General features: G+C 50.2%; 1 protein-coding gene across 3 annotated transcripts in view; it reads right to left on the minus strand.

The window, feature by feature from the left end:
- The window catches only part of LDLRAD4 (low density lipoprotein receptor class A domain containing 4), a 460,618-nt gene that overhangs the window by 440,949 nt on the left and 3,669 nt on the right, over nucleotides 1–16,000 (minus strand). The gene's annotated exons all lie outside the window — the stretch shown is intronic.

Genomic DNA, 16,000 nt, shown 5'->3' on the forward strand with positions numbered 1-16,000 from the left:
CGAAGTTCTTTTATGACTCCCAGAAAGAGAAGGATGACGCTGTGGAACTAACCCATTCCTGTGACGGTGAGGCCCTGGCGGATGGACTACGGCAGTGAGGCCGGCTCGGGGCTCTGCCTGCCCCCTGGGGCTGATGTAGGCAGAGAGAGACACAGAGAGAGAGGAAATTGCCAAATTGACCCTGCCATGCAAGAGAGAGGACTGCAGGAAAGAGGAGCCCAGAGGCATGAGAAGGGGCACCTGAGGGGCTGGGCCCCCGAGCAGCTCAGTGAGCTGGGACGAGCCGTGCTGTATGCCTGACCGCCACACTTCCAGACCTCGGGATCACAGGAGCTGACCGTGGTGAGAAAGCACCTGGGATGGCGCCTTGATCTGGGATGTTTCACAGCCTCCAAACTGTAATCTTTCACCCCTAAAGAATCTCCCATTCTAAAGGCCAGCCCTTTTCTGGTACTTTGCATTGGCAGCCCTGCGGCAAATCTCCTTCTCCGTCGTCACGACAGGACCCAACCCCAGGACGGAGCACTGGACGAGGGCGCCCAGCACGAGTGCCCTGAGAGCAAGCTGAGGCCAGAGACTTGAGCCCGCAGAAGGGAAGACTGAGGAGCAGTGCCGGGGATGCTGCGACATGGCGCTGGAGCTGGGAACGAGTAACTGCGTCGCCGGCCTGCCTTCCACGCTGGCACCCTGAAACAGAATCGGCCCATTCCACATGGCCCCCTGCCAGCAGGGACATGACCACCCCATCTCCCAGGCAAGAGCAGAACGGCATCCTGTCTGGCCACTGTCTGGAAGTTCATCTAAGTTAGGCACACGGACCACAGAGTTCAGCACCAGCCAAGGCTTCCCCGGGCCCCGCAGAGCTGCTGCAGCGGATCCACCCAAGGACGTGAGCCAGACATGGCCAAAGCCATGACGATCCTGTCCAGGGCCATCGCTGCAACACCCAGGAAGTGGGCTCAGCCGTGCCTCCCAAGGACCCAGTCCCCTCCGCAGGGGCTCTGTCACCTATCTGTCACCCGTAAGCCTGGATGCACGTCACCCACCTGTCACCTGTAAACCTGGATGCACTGCCACCTTCCTGTCACCCGTAAGCCTGGATGCACTGTCACCTCCCTGTCACCCGTAAGCCTGGATGCACATCACCCACCTGATTGTCACCTGTAAGCCTAGATGCACTGTCACGTTCCTGTCACCTGTAAGCCTGGATGCACGTCACCTACCTGATTGTCACCTGTAAACCTGGATGCACGTCACCTGCCTGTAACCTATAGGCCTAGATGCATGTTACCTACCTGATTGTCTCCTATAAGCCTAGATGCACTGTCGCCTATGTGATTGTCACCTGTAAGCCTGGATGCACTGTCACCTGTAAGCCTGGATGCACGTCACCTACCTGTCTCCTGTAAGCCTGGATGCACGTCACCTGCCTGTCACCTATAAGCCTGGATGCATGTTACCTACCTGATTGTCTCCTGTAAGCCTGGATGCACGTCACCCACCTGACTGTCACCTGTAAGCCTAGATGCACTGTCACCTATGTGATTGTCACCTGTAAGCCTGGATGCACATCACCTGATTGTCTCCTGTAAGCCTGGATGCACGTCACCTACCTGATTGTCTCCTGTAAACCTGGTTGCACGTCACCTGCCTGTCACCTATAAGCCTGGATGCACATCGCCTATCTGGCACAGTAACCCTGGAGACAGACAAGACACATGTCATCACCCCCGCTTCCAGGTGCAGGAACCAAGACCACACAGCCAAAATCGAGTGCTAGGTGCAATGCCCAAACCGGGTGCCCTGGGGTCTAGCGCCCTTACCCGCTCCCAAGAAGGCCACCCTGATTCCGGGGAGCAGCTTCCAGGCATGCATGAGCCAGCGTTGCCGCTATGCCAGTCCCGAAGTTCTCAGAGAACCACTCAGAGAAAGCTGCTCTCTTAAAAATCACTTGTAAAAACCTCACTCGAGGCAAACTTGACCTTTATCCACATGCACTATGTCTGTCTCCCCACAACCCTCAACCCCAGTGTGGAACAGTACAACCAGGTCTCTAAATTGAGACAAAGTCTACCGGTACGAACAGAAGGAAACCAGAGTTCCAAAGGGTAACGCAAAAGAGATAGGAAAACAGTGCCTCTGACAGCAACGCTGGCACTTCGACAAAAGGAAACTAAGTCCAACTGTGATCCGAAAGTATTAGTATTGAACACCTTGTTCAGAAAACATCTCCATTCCAACAGGAGAGACAGAAGCACTTTAGATGGTTAAATAATGCATAGTCGCACAGGTAACAGCAGGCAACAGCCATCAGAAGTTCCATACAGGAATATTTTTAAACATTTTCTATTACTAGATCAAAGCTAAATGGTGACTTAGAGGGGGAAAGGGTTGAATGGTGATTCTGTGTGTGTTTCCACATCCAATGAGAAATCCCACTTTGAGGAGGACGGCTCGTCTCGTCTCCCAGAGCGACGCAGGACCAGATGGAGCCACTCTCCGTGGAGAGTAAACCTTCCCATCCCCATGGCAACTTCACCCACCATTCTAGAATGCTGAAGAAGATACGATCAGATGGCTTTTTCACCATTTTTTAATTGACTTTTTATTCCATGGCCTTAATAAATCAAGCTTACTGGGAATTTTCTCATTTTAAAAATAGTAACACATGACCATTCTGGAGAACACGGGAAAGGCACAGAGGCAGGCTTTTTAAAATCTCCCCAGTGCTATTCTGGAAGACAGTGATTGATGCTCCAGATCTCTTCTTCGAGGAGTCAGTTCAAATCAGAGATTCCCAACACAGCCAAGAACAGGGAGCCGGGGCAGGGAGTGCCCCAGCCTTCCCAGGGAAGGAAGTGGTCCTGTCGGAGACCAGCATGTGAGTGGTATAATGGAATATTGCGTGGAGGCGGAGGGCCATCATAGAAATGAACTGCAGGCATCTCCACCCTTCGGAATTTGTCTTATTCAAGTTTTCCTCCCTTGTTCCCGGAGGTGCTTGGTTTCCACAATCCTTGTGCCTTTGAAACCCAAAGCAACAAAGCTAAATCCAAGAAGGTGGATCTAATATCAGAACGAAAGCACCGTCAGATGTCTGGAAGATGAGTCAGGCTTCCAGGTACCTGTCAAACACGTAAATCTTCTTTGAAAGATGGAAAAAAGATGCAGAGACAAGAGTTTTCTCTACTTTGAACTTTTTATGACCCCAGTAACAGAAGAAATCAGCTTAGGAGAACCAAGATAACAACAGAGACTTCTTGTCTAAAGAGAAAACGACTTCTATGGACAAAGGTTTTAAGACAAGTAATAAATCTGATGATCTTTTACATTCTCATAAATTTGCTTTAAACATACAAATATATCTAATTCATCCATAATTTATTTATCCAGCAAATTGAATTTGGGGACGAGAGGGAGGAGGCAAGAGTCAATCCAGAAAACAATTGCTTCTCCTGGCTTCTAATATGTAGTTGACTTTGGGGGGAAAAAGGCAGTCAAATAAAAATGAAATGTGGGTAATTGGAAACCTACAGAGTTTAAGGAGATCAAAATGTACCTGCTGTTTGTTCACAACCTCACCCCTTTCGCTTTCTCCCGGTACTTGAGCCTTTCCAGCGTGGCTTGGTGTTTGCACCGAGCTCTGACGCTGACTGGTAGTCAGTGAGGTGGGACGGCCTTTCGCCCCATACCGACTGGCCCCGGCCCCACGTCCTCAGCAGGTATTTTGGCTGCTGTGTGTTGAACTGGACCACCAGGAAGGTACCTGGAGGAAGCAGACTGAGGTGATGGTGGTGGTGATGGTGATAAATGGCCAGATTTGGGGTAGAATTTGAAGGCAAAATTAACAGGATTTGTGGATGGATTGGATGGGGTATGGAAAAAGAAATGAAAGGTCAAGGAGGACCCCAAGATGTTTAGACTGAATCCTTGGGCAAACGGGAGGGCCATTTACAGCAACAGGAGAACGCACGAGGCGCAGGCTGGGGGATAGGGATCTGGAATGCATTTTTAGTCATGCTGACCTGGAGATGACTCTGGTCTCCAAATGGAGATGACCAGTAGACAGTGAGGTAGAAAGATTTGGAGTTCAAGGGTGAGATCCTCTATGTGAGTATATAACCAATCCCAATGCCCACAACAGAATTCTACCCGCTAAGCTTTCCACATGAAGGGAAGAGGTTCTGAGCTCGAAACCATTCTGCAGTGACAGATAGAGGGAGTGAGCCCGTTTAATCTCCACTGAGACTGAAGCTGCACCTCAACTATTGAACTAATGGGCAGGCTTTATTGGGCAGGTTGCATCACAGGAGCAGGGAGACCTAAAACCAAACATGGTTTGACTAGAGCAGGATGTAGAAAAAGACAGCCCCCAAAATTCTGACAAACAGATTACAGAATGGAGTGTTGCCAATAGAAGAGCCCATGGACTGCCAAGAGCAAGTTTTTCTATCACCACTTCTCACGTGTGTGCTTTATTTATCACCATGTTTATTGATGCTATGTGATCATAGTTATTTCAGGAAAGCACCTAAATTTAATAAGTAATTAGCTAATTTGCTTTATATTAAAAAAAAAAAAAAAGAGTTCCTTGGTCTGCCAGTCAACTTTCCAAAGCAGCTCAGATTTCTCTACTGTGCATTGCGAGGCTTTGTCCTACGACAACTAAGAGCAAGCCAGAGGGTCCACTGACATCTTGTCATCTTCTCTCAATGCTAAACACGCAAACGACTTTAATACACCCACTTACCACTATATTATCCAGTAGCAGGGAATACATTCAAATGGTATGACGGGATGTGGACTTGGCCCAATGGATAGGGCATTCACCTATCACATGGGAGGTCCCCGGTTCAAACCCCAGACCTCCTTGACCCGTGTGGAGCTGGCCCATGTGCAGTGCTGATGCGCGCAAGGAGTGCCATGCCACGCAGGGGTGTCCCCCACGTGGAGGAGCCCCACACACAAGGAGTGCGCCCCGTAAGGAGAGCCTCCCAGCGCAAAAGAAAGTGCAGCCTGCCCAAGAATGGCGCCGCACACATGGAGAGCTGACACAGCAAGAGGACACAACAAAAAGAAACACAGATTCCTGGTGCCACTGATAAGGATAGAAGGACAGAAGAACACACAGCGAATGGACACAGAGAGCAAATAACTGGGGGTGGAGGGAAGGGGAGAGAAATAAATTTAAAAAATAAAATAATAATAAATAAACAAATGGTACGGTAGCCAAAAATAGACTTTCTTAGCGGCTCCATCCCTCGTTCCTAAGGAAATGCAAACAGCACATTCTCATCAGCAGTTTCCTTCAAGGCAGAAAACCTTCAACAGAGGTAGATCTATTTTTACTGCAAGCTGTGCACTGACTGCTCTGTGTGTCACTACAAATGGACCCCACTCTGCCGTAGTTACTTACAACGTATTGATCACACGAACTAATGACTCGGGGACCTGGGCGAACACTTCATTTGCCACCTCAACTATTGAACGGTTACCTAAAGCATTGTTAGTGGGGTCTTCCATTCTTGCCAGAAACTAGGGGGGACCAAATCAGGAAACACATCAAGACACTCCAGTTCTCTGCCTCTTTGTTATCGGCTTCAGATCTATTTACCAGGTTCACTGCTGATTCCCCGGCACCCAAACTCAGGGTTCTCAAAGAGCGAGCACATGCAGCTGAAACACGCCGCTTGGAGTGAGGGTTCTTGGATCTGGGGTAGAGAGAGAGCAGAAAGCTGCAAAGCACGTGCTGTCACTTGGAATACAAGCAGGCACACAGGAACGTATAAAGCTTGGCAGCCAAAGCAAAGGAGTCAGAGCTGCACCCAACAATAAGCAGCAGAGCAGAAAACAAGCAGCAGTCACCGGGAGGGCAGGGGGGCGCCGAGCAGGTGGGCGGGAGGCGCTGGTCGGCCACCGCGGTGAGGAAGGGGAGGCGGCCGACAGGATGCCATAACTGGGATAAAGGGCCAGGACAGGGAATGGAAAATTATTTTGCTAGAAGGGAGACGCAGAACTGAAGTTAACCTGCACAGACAGCTGAGCAAATTGATACCACGCCAGAAGCCCAAGGCCCCCACGCGCCGGGCACAGAAGTCCAAGTGCACCGGGGACCCCCATCTGCAAGCAGAGGGTGCCAGAGCCCCTGCTCCATCATCTGCAAACCCCAGCATTTGCTCAGATTCCAAAACGTTTATGTTTGCTATATTTGCCAACACCTACAATTGTTTTTTAATCCCAGAAGGAGTTCCTCCACCTTTTGGTCGCTCTCGCCACCTTGATTTAACTATTTGCACTTTGGAATTCGATTTCTAGTGCTTTACCCTCGCAAAATCATGTCGCCTGGATGCCTGCCCATTGGCCAAGCCGCAAAGCCTCTGCCCCATGGCCGTCTGAAAGCATCTTGCTATCTGGCGTGGAGAGCGACACGGCAGCCCCTTCCAACTCAGTTTCCCACATTAAAATAAACTCTGACCTGGATTCCACTCCGCCTGCTAACAGCCGCATCCGAGAAGAATCAGGAACAAATCCATTAATTACACCCCAATGTACAGTTCATGAATTATTTTTTTCTTAAAGTCAAGGAACATGAAACTAGCTGTTATGTGCAAAAAGCTTTAAAAAGTTAAAAAAAAAAAAGGGTTTGCAAAGACAAGGCATTATTACAACCACATGCAAGGGATAAACTTACTTCCTCTGGGGGAGAAACGCATGGAGAATGATATTTAAGCATTTTGCAAAATGTGAGCAAATATCAAGTATTAAAGAACTATAGACGAGACCACACCCCTGACTCAAATGACTAGATGGTACTAGAAAGAAGGCGGGCATGCCCACGCCCAGGGGCCTGGGTCCCTCGCCAGGCTGACCGGCTGGCTGATTTTCCAGCAAAGGATGCGAGAAGCGTCCCACACCAGAAGGTGACCCTACTTCAGGCTGGGGCCATGAGGCAGCAGTAACAACAACAATAGAGATAATGCTGCTCCCTTTTACTCAGTACCAGCTGGGACCGCCCTGGGCAGTTAAACTGCCTCACTCTACCGAGTTCACACGCTGGCATCAGGCACCAAGCCCTTCTCTTCCTGACTTCAGTGTCCACCCGCTGCCCTCTTCGTCCAGACCCTGTCCAGCCCCACACGCCCTGCCGTCCTCAGCACCTCCCCCCTTCCCAGGCACATTGGGATGCCCGGATTCAGAAAACCCAACATGTAAAACCATGCTGTGAACTGACAGAGTGCTGCACCGAAGAGGCCCATTAAATAACAAACATCCAACTTTATTCATCAAAAAGCAAACATCATTTTTCTGGACTGTTTCCCACATAATGCTAATTACAACTGTATTTATGCAATACTTGTTTATTATTTTTACATTACTCTTCAGATGGAAAAAAATAAAAAATCTCAGGACCTCTAGTTTAGAAATAAAAAGTTTCCAAATCTCATATTTAAACACCAAAGGATGAACCTAACCTTTTTGAAGGGCATGTTTATCTTCACAGCTGAAGTAGCAGAAAAACAAATGTTCACAAACAGCTGACAAACAGTAAACATTACCTCTATCCTTGAAATCATACATGCATTATGTCCAAAAGAGCCCTCTGACCCCATTAGAAAACATATTCTGGCACTTCATCATGCTGCCAAAGAAGCAAGCCAAACACTGTAAGGTCAAATTAAACAAAAGTCCATCAACCCCACACATACACAACAGCCAACAACAAACAAGGAAAAAGTAAACAGGTGTATCTTTCCATCACCCAAAAAGTCTGTGGCGGTTTGAGATTATTTTATGAATTCCAAAAAGGGAAAAATGGTTTAAACTAATCTATTCCTCTGGGTGTGGTACCCTTTGATTGCATCAAATTCCAGCTGAGGGCCTTTGATTACATTACTTGATAAGACTGATTTAGGGCTTTGGTTGGACAACAGCAGTGAAGCAACTCAGGTTGAGACTCCACCCCCTTGGTGGGTCTGATATAAAATCACATGGACAGAAAGACATGGGGAAAAAGGGAGCCCGCATATTTTTGATTCTACATTGTGAGAGGATCACTTAAGCACAAAAAACCCAAGAGGCTGGGCCCATAGAGCAGCTCAAGAGGAGCCGAGCCCTGCTATATGCCTGATAGCTCTCAGCTGAACTTAGAAAGAGAGCAGAAGAGCCAAGACTGATAGAGGAGGCCCAGAAAGAGACAGCCCTAGGCCAGTTCGCAGCTGAAATCAGGAAGGAAGAGGAGCAGTAGAGCCTGAAAGAGGAAGCCTGGAGGGGAAGGAGAGACCAGGAAGAGCTTGCCCGCCATCTTGCTTCAACACATGGAGCTGACTTTGGTGAGAAAGCACCTCTTACTGTGCCTCGAGTTGTACTTTTCACGGCCTTGGAATTGTACGCTTTCACCCAAAAAAAACAACACATTTCTTGTACTTTGTATCAGCAGCCCTTTGGCAAACTAAAACAAGGCCCTAAGTAAATTTCTCAGCAACCAGTACAAAAACATCACAAGCATGCACCTCCCATGGGCAGCATCTTCCTCTACCCACACCTCTGCCTCATCTGAGGAAATGAAGACATGCAAAGGCTGGCAGCATGAAGATGCCCCCGTCCCCAAGAAGGGCAGTCCAGGTGTTGCCTTCGTCCAGCCCCTACCAACTGCAGTCATGGTGTTGACAGTGCTTCAGGGTCCACGGGGTCCCTGGCCTGCCTCCACCTCTGGGCAACCTCCAGCACATGTCCACCTCCCACCACCAACGCACCCTCCCAGCTGCCTTCCACAAAGCCAGTGCTGTTTGGAAATTGGAGCGGCACCTGTCATCTACCATACAGCCTCAGGAAGATCCAGACCTGAAAAAGGAGCCGGCGCCCTGGCTGTCGCCACCACATCAGCCACCACCTGACAACAGGCACGTGGAAAGCTTCGCCTGAGCAGAGAGAACCGGGCCTGCTCACGATGGCCGAGCAGGCACCCAAGAGCACGGAGGACCCGGCCCCACTCACCCTTGCTGAGCACGTCTGATGGACCTGAGATAAGCATGACTCCTTCTAGTCTGGTTCATGGTGAATGCAAGGCTTCTTTGGAAGCGAACGAAACTGAATGGCTTTCGATCAGGTCATTGCACCCATCATCTCTCTCCAGCGTGAGGAGCGACACGCTGAGAAGGCCAGACACTGGTGAGGGCTGTGCACCTGGGGGCTCCCCCTGAGCTCTTGCAGGGGAGAGAGTGAAGTGCCCCCAGCAGGCACCACAGTGAAGAGCACAGGCCAGTAAGTGACTCGACCTTCGAATCCTCAGGGACACAGCTCAGTGGAGACAGCTTTTCAAAGTGAAGAAGTGGCGGAACAAGACTCCAGGGGCTCTCCCATCCCTGCTTGGCGATTTCGGGGCACCCTGTGGAAGGGCGGGGTAGTGGGGGAAAGCCAGGCGAAGCTTTAGCCATAAATCCTTTCTGTTCTAAAAATATGGATAATTAGACTATTTCCCTTAAACTAGCTGAGCAGAATTTAATCTGAATTTCAAATATCACTAGGTCTTATCCCTCCAGGGATCACCTGCTAACATCATTGCATTGGCCCATAACAAAAATCCTAGCAAAGAGCAAACTTTTCACCTATAGTCCAGACGATACAAGCCTGGGTTTTTATAATTAAAAGGACAGGAAGGAAAATTAAAACAGCACATGGAAATGGACTTTGGCCCAGTGGTTAGGGCGTCCGTCTACCATATGGGAGGTCCGCGGTTCAAACCCCGGGCCTCCTTGACCCGTGTGGAGCTGGCCATGCGCAAGGAGTGCGCCCGTGAGGAAAGCCGCCCAGCGTGAAAGGAAAGTGCAGCCTGCCCAGGAATGGCGCCGCCCACACTTCCCGTGCCGCTGACGACAACAGAAGCGGACAAAGAAACAAGACGCAGCAAATAGACACCAAGAACAGACAACCAGGGGAGGGGGGGGAATTAATTAAATAAATAAATCTTAAAAAAACAAAAACAAAAAACAGCACATGGGCTCAATGTCAAATTCGCCAAGTTTTTTTTTCACCCTAATATTCAATATTGGCAAAATGCAGCCACCCTCCCTATCTGTGGGATGGTAAACTGCCACAACCTTTGTGAGAACCAATCTAATAGACTTTTCAAGGAGCTTTTAAAAGTCCACATGCCCACCCATTTCCCTCTCAGAAATCTATCCAAAAGATGTAGTAAAAAATTTTCCAGGTAGTAATATTCTCAGAACTAGAAACAGCCCCCAAAGACCAAAACACACATAAAAATCATCATACCATCTCAAAAGTAGACTATGATACAGTCATGAGACATGATATTTTTGGAGATGATTTAAATTCTATGAAAAATTCACAATAGAATGCTAACTTAAAAAACGAACAAATTCTATACCTGACTTTATTTTAAAAATCATAAATAAGCCTGGAAAGAATATACTAAACTGTTAACTGTGATTAGCTTTGGAAGTAAGGGAGTCACAGACAATTTTGGTCGTTTTTATTTTTATTTTGTCTTTGTTTCCACATTTCCTTAATCATCTTGCTAACTCTATAACAGGGGGAGGTGATGATTTCTTTTTCCTACAAAAGCAAAGGGCAGGAATCCAGAGAAGGTATCTGGGAAGGGGATTTCACAGGGGATGATCAGGGCATGCTCGTTCCCCCAGACGTGGACAGAAGGGGCCGCTCCGTGGCCGGCTCCGTGGCCTTGGTGCCGACCTCCTTGACCAACGTGGAACGCACCATAAAGCAGCAGAGGCTTTGCAGGCCGAGGCTCAGGACCTTCCGGGCGGGAAGTCCTTCAGCTCTCATCCCTGGGGAGGCCAGTGGGCCCAAGCGGGAAAGCTCGGCAACATCCTGAAGCGCGCAGGGCGCCCTAACCTCCGTCCATACAGAGGACGGGGGAGGGGGGTAGACAGCATGTCCAGCCACCGGCTCCGCCAAGCCCCTGCTGAGCACAGGGCCCCTCTCCTTCCCTGCTCCCTGGGGACCCGAGCACCCAAGGCCTCTCCTGCCAGGCCCAAGGGTGCGAGCATTATCTGGGATGCCCTGGGGGTTCCATCATCTTAGACTTTCTTTCTGCCCAAAGTGGACAGCCTTTCACAGGAAGCACACAGCAGTCAGCACTGGTGCAAATCAGACTACACGGCTTTGGCGCAAACAGAGACTCTGGAAAGGATGATTTTTTTTCTTTTTTTTTTTTCTTTTTTTTTTCAGGTAGGAGAGTCAAGGGACCAAAATTGTTCCTCAGCACACAGAGACAAGCTGGATTCCTGAGTGGGTAGACAACGAAACAGAGGCCACAGCCCACCCACACACAAACCCAGCGGGCCACTTAGCCAGCACGCACCTCTGTCTCTCCACCAGCAAAATGCAGCAGGAATGCCTCTCGCCAAACACGCTGTGATGATTAGGTTTGCTGCATCTTTAAAACACTAAAGCGTCTAGCTGAATAAATATTAGGCAACAGAGCTCCTGCTGATTCTGACCTGGCCTCTCTTTCAAGGAACTCAAGGTACAATGTGTACAAAGACAAGGCTGCTGCTGACAGTCCACTTCTCAAAACATAGGCTCTGGCCGCAGACAAGGGAAGCCCAGAGAGCAGAGGTTCTAAGTAAGAACAGGGAAGGGTGCTAAAGGGAAAGATAAAAGGGGGAAAGAGAAGGAGCCCGGCGGCTTGCTGGTTGGACAGAGTCCCGCAATGGTTAATTCCGTGAGTCAGCTTGGCTAGGTTAGTGAGCCCAGTTGTTTGTTCAAGTAAGGTCTGGCCTGATTAATACTGAGGATAATTCATAGATGGATTTGCATCTACCAATGGCAGACCAGATGGATTTGCATCTACTGATGGCAGACTGCATCTACAATCAACAAGGGAGATTGCCCTTGGCAACAAGAGGACTCTTTATCTAGTTTAAAAGCCCTCACTGAGGATTTCAGAAGTCAGAAAGAATTTCTGCATTTTCTTCAGTCAGCCAGCTTCCCATAGGACAATGTAACTTCACTTTCATGGGATTTTCCAGCTTATGGTCAGCCCCACAGTCATGGACTTTCCAATCCCCATGACTGCATGAGCCAATCCCTATAATAAATCTCCATGTTTAAATACAGCTGTATCTTATCAGTTCTGTTTCTCTGGTTAACTCTGACGAGGCCTCCTGGGACCCCACCAGAGGCAGTGAAAGAAAAGTCTCAGGCCACGCTGCCCAGCTGGCAAGTGGCCCCGAGGACACACTTCCGGTCTGGACCCATCTTTATCCTTCCAGAGGAGACAGCCCAGGCCATGGAGCGGACTGACAGCCCGGACTGGACCATGGCTGCAGGTGTGTCCCAGGGGATGGCAGCTGTCCTGAAGCCTTCAGGTGCCAGGAGGTCCCCGTTAGTTCACAAACATCCAGCCCTCAGGGCAGAGCCTGGCAGGAGTGGGCGCTCCGGGAGCGCGTGGTGTTGCTGTCCCTGGAGTGGAAGCAGCCTGGCCAGAGGCCCCGCTGCTCACTGCCCCACGGGCCATTCCAACAGTAGCCTGGCCACCCTGAGCTCCTGGGAGCATTGAGATTTTACTATGGAAATGCCCCCAGTGCCACCAAAGGTGACACAGCACCCGTGAGCCCAGCCCACCTCTAGAGCACGGTGGAGGAGGGGGGAGGGCACCGAGGAGCCCACGAAGCCCCACGGCTCCGGCAAACCACGGGGGTAGGAGAGGCACTGGGCACCGCACGGAGGGTCCTCAACGCACCTGGCGTGGAGGAAGCACAGGCCAGGTGGAGGGGGGGATGGGTGCTCTGGGCACCCTGGATGGAGCCGCCTTGCTTTGAGGGGCCACGTGGAGGAGGACAAACAGACCTTGTTCACGCCACCTTAACAGCATTCTACTCCCCAAGACCCAGACTTTGCCTTCAAAGAGGACCAGTCAGGTGGTGGCTTTGTAAAAGAGCAGCATGTCCACCGAGCTCTAGTGAGACTGGGAAGCTCTTACACCTGTCAGTCCGCCAGCGGAGCACCCAAACTGCTAGAGACGAGGGTCCCTTCCGCAAGGACGGCCCCCGGCCCCCAGCGCCCTGTCCAGGGCGGCGCCCCGTCTCCTCTCCAACCGTCTGTCCCCAGGGTCTGCACCACTGTCAACAGCCTGCAACTTGGCTTCGAAACCTGAGTCCCTGAGCAGCTAGGAAGGAAGCTCCGTTTCCTCCGAAGCAGGTCTCCCGGGAAGAAGAATGGGTGCCGGGCGTCTGGCCTAGTTTGGAGGAGGAGAGGGAGGGGGAGAGGGGAGAAGCAGAAAGAGGAGCAGGGAAGGAAGCAGCCCGGCAAAGAAAGGACAGGGAGTGGCTGGGTGGAGTCTGCTGCCCTGCAGCACCCGAGGAAAATAAAAGCAAAAGACACACCCTGCTCGTTTCCAACTGCAGTCACCAAATTCCAAGCAGTGAGAGAGGCTGACCGGGGGGCACCCGAGCACCCAGGGCAGGCCGCCCCCCCAGGCAGCAGCCAGCCCCGCACAGGGCGACTCAGTGCAAGCCTGCTAGAGGCAGCAGTAACTTATTTATCCCTGTCATGTAACATGAACAATCTGTCTGGAGCTTGGCAAGCACCAACTTGCACTGTCATATAAACTGTCTGACAAACTTCAAGGTTCTTAAATGCTTTCTTTTTTCCAGCAGACAATAAACAATCATAAAAAAAAAAAGCTGTCATCTCCTTTTCTGTTCCTCTTCTCGCCTTTCCCCTCCCCCCCCCCCAAAGAAGGAAGAAAGAAAAGGAAAACCGACAAGGACAAAAGAACCCACACACCCCGAAATGACCCCTCAAGGGAGTCTTAACCTGGGGATCTCAACACTTTTCCAGTGCAAAGGAAATGAGGAAATAAATGGATGGAGTCGTGGGTGGGGGTGAGGTGGGGGTCAGTTGTGAGGGGCGTACAGAGAAAAATCTGCAAAACAGAAGTACAGTCATTAAAAATTACTCAAGGGTGTGGACATCCAGTTCCCAGCTCCCCTGCTCAGAGGGATTTGTGCCAGATACTCTGCGTCCTCATTAAGTGGAGTCTGGCACGCTGCCGGGGTTTTAGTGGGTTCTGGGAATGCCAATATATTAACCAGAGGACTTTTTGCATACCCTTTAGAGTTTTTCTTCTAGAAAAGTCAACCATTTGGCACAGGACCACCTTATTTTTGTCCGGGAAAGCTCTCCAGTGCCAATCAGGGGAGAAATTATAGCTATGTTCTTCATAATTTCCAAGACCTATCCGGAAAACAAGCTTGGTGGAAAGAAAAATCCTCACAAAAAAACAGCTAAACTGGCCCAAGTACCATTTTTGGGGGGAATTCAAAGAAAAGTAATCCATACTTAACTCACAGGGACATGTGACCACACAAACATTATTTTCAAGTCCGCCTGTGCTAGAGGAAAAAAAAAACGTTAACTGAAAATCCAGACCCAATATTTCCAGAGCAATTAATAGGCCAGGGTCTCATCTGTTTCCTTTAGATGCCTAAAAGTGAAGTGAACCATGCCACACACAAAAAAAAATCTCCCTAAAAAGGGATAGCCTGTGACCTAGATGTCCAAACTTTTACATGACTATTTTAAAAGTTAAGATTCAACCTCCACACACACCCGTAATACACATCAAGATACACATCAAGACTAACACAGGCCGTGTAGGCAGAAAATCTCTTTGACTTTAGATATCAGAAAACAGAGGATTCCAGATTTTTCTGAGACCTAAAAAGGATAGGAAGAAAGGAAGAGAGGGAAAGGCGATTCGGGACAACGTAGCAATTTTGCCACTGCTCACATTTAACAGTCAAAGTGTCTACACGAATTAGGTTAAATATTTCTAAAAATCGTCCAGGTTAACCACGCGATGCTCTTTTGCAGTACTGATTCTTGAGTTCTCTTTCTTTTCTATTAACTCTTACCCAAAAGGGCGGATGTGGCATAGAGCATCAATACGCCTCGATTCAGAAGAAAGAGGAGAAGCAGCGGAGCAGGGGGCCACTGGAAAGATCGGGGCACCCTACCTCACAGAAGCGCTGCCCCCCAGCCCTGAGGGTGCTCAGGTGTCCCGCTAGGGCACAGAGCAACCTCCTAACCGGAACCACAGGGGCAGCGCCCCGCTGCGTGACCACAGGCATCAGAACAGGAGCCCCCACTGGAGCAAAGTCCCTCCCGCCTGGCCGTGCCGTCCAGCCCGGGAAGGGAGCCTCAGCAGCCGGGCAGATCCGGGCAGACTGTGACGCCCTCGCAGGAGGGGCGGCCGTGCCAGGCTGCCGCTGTCGACGCAGGCTCCACCAGGGCAGGCACAGTAAACACCCCGCAGACTGGTCCCCCTCTCCACGCGCCAGGCAAGAAAACTATTCTTAGACTCCTGTCAGCGGGAGGGGGGGGTGGAATAAATATCTGTCTCTGTATGTATATCTTCTGGTGGGAGGAGGGGGCGGGGAGAGGACTGTTGGCTCTCAAAGGATGTGCCAGCAAACTGGCACCAAACCCTTTAATCAGCAGCTGGCGCTGGCTGGGTTCCACCGGAGGATGGTGATCGTGCAAACCGAGCCCCGGGGAGAATGCAAGAGACGGCCCTCCCTCGGGGATGGTTTCTCCAAGGCAAACACAGATCACACCAGCAAGAGCCACCGCCAGCCGTGGCAAACTCTTCCCCGGGTAGGGACAGAACGTCGCGAAGCCAGAGCGAGCTTTTCAAGCCAGGGAGGAAGATAGCTGCAGCTCCATGATAGCAGATCCCTGACTGGCATTTACCCGCTCGGCCCTGATTCCTGACAGCATGTTCCAATGTCAACAGCAAAGCGAAGCTCTTAAAGGGATCCAGCTTTCAAAGATCCAGAGGAATTCACCCCCATGTTTTAAAAAGCACTGCTTTGCAAGGGCCATCAGCCGCAGAGGTTTGATAGGAAACCAAATACTACCACGCACTAAATGTACCTGGGAAATTCCAGATATGCTCATTTGTCTTTATCATAACTCAAATTGGACATTCTGATCCTTTCCTGAACACAAA

The sequence above is a fragment of the Dasypus novemcinctus genome, chromosome 16 (genome assembly GCF_030445035.2).
Source record: "Dasypus novemcinctus isolate mDasNov1 chromosome 16, mDasNov1.1.hap2, whole genome shotgun sequence".
Taxonomy (NCBI): Eukaryota; Metazoa; Chordata; class Mammalia; order Cingulata; family Dasypodidae; genus Dasypus; species Dasypus novemcinctus.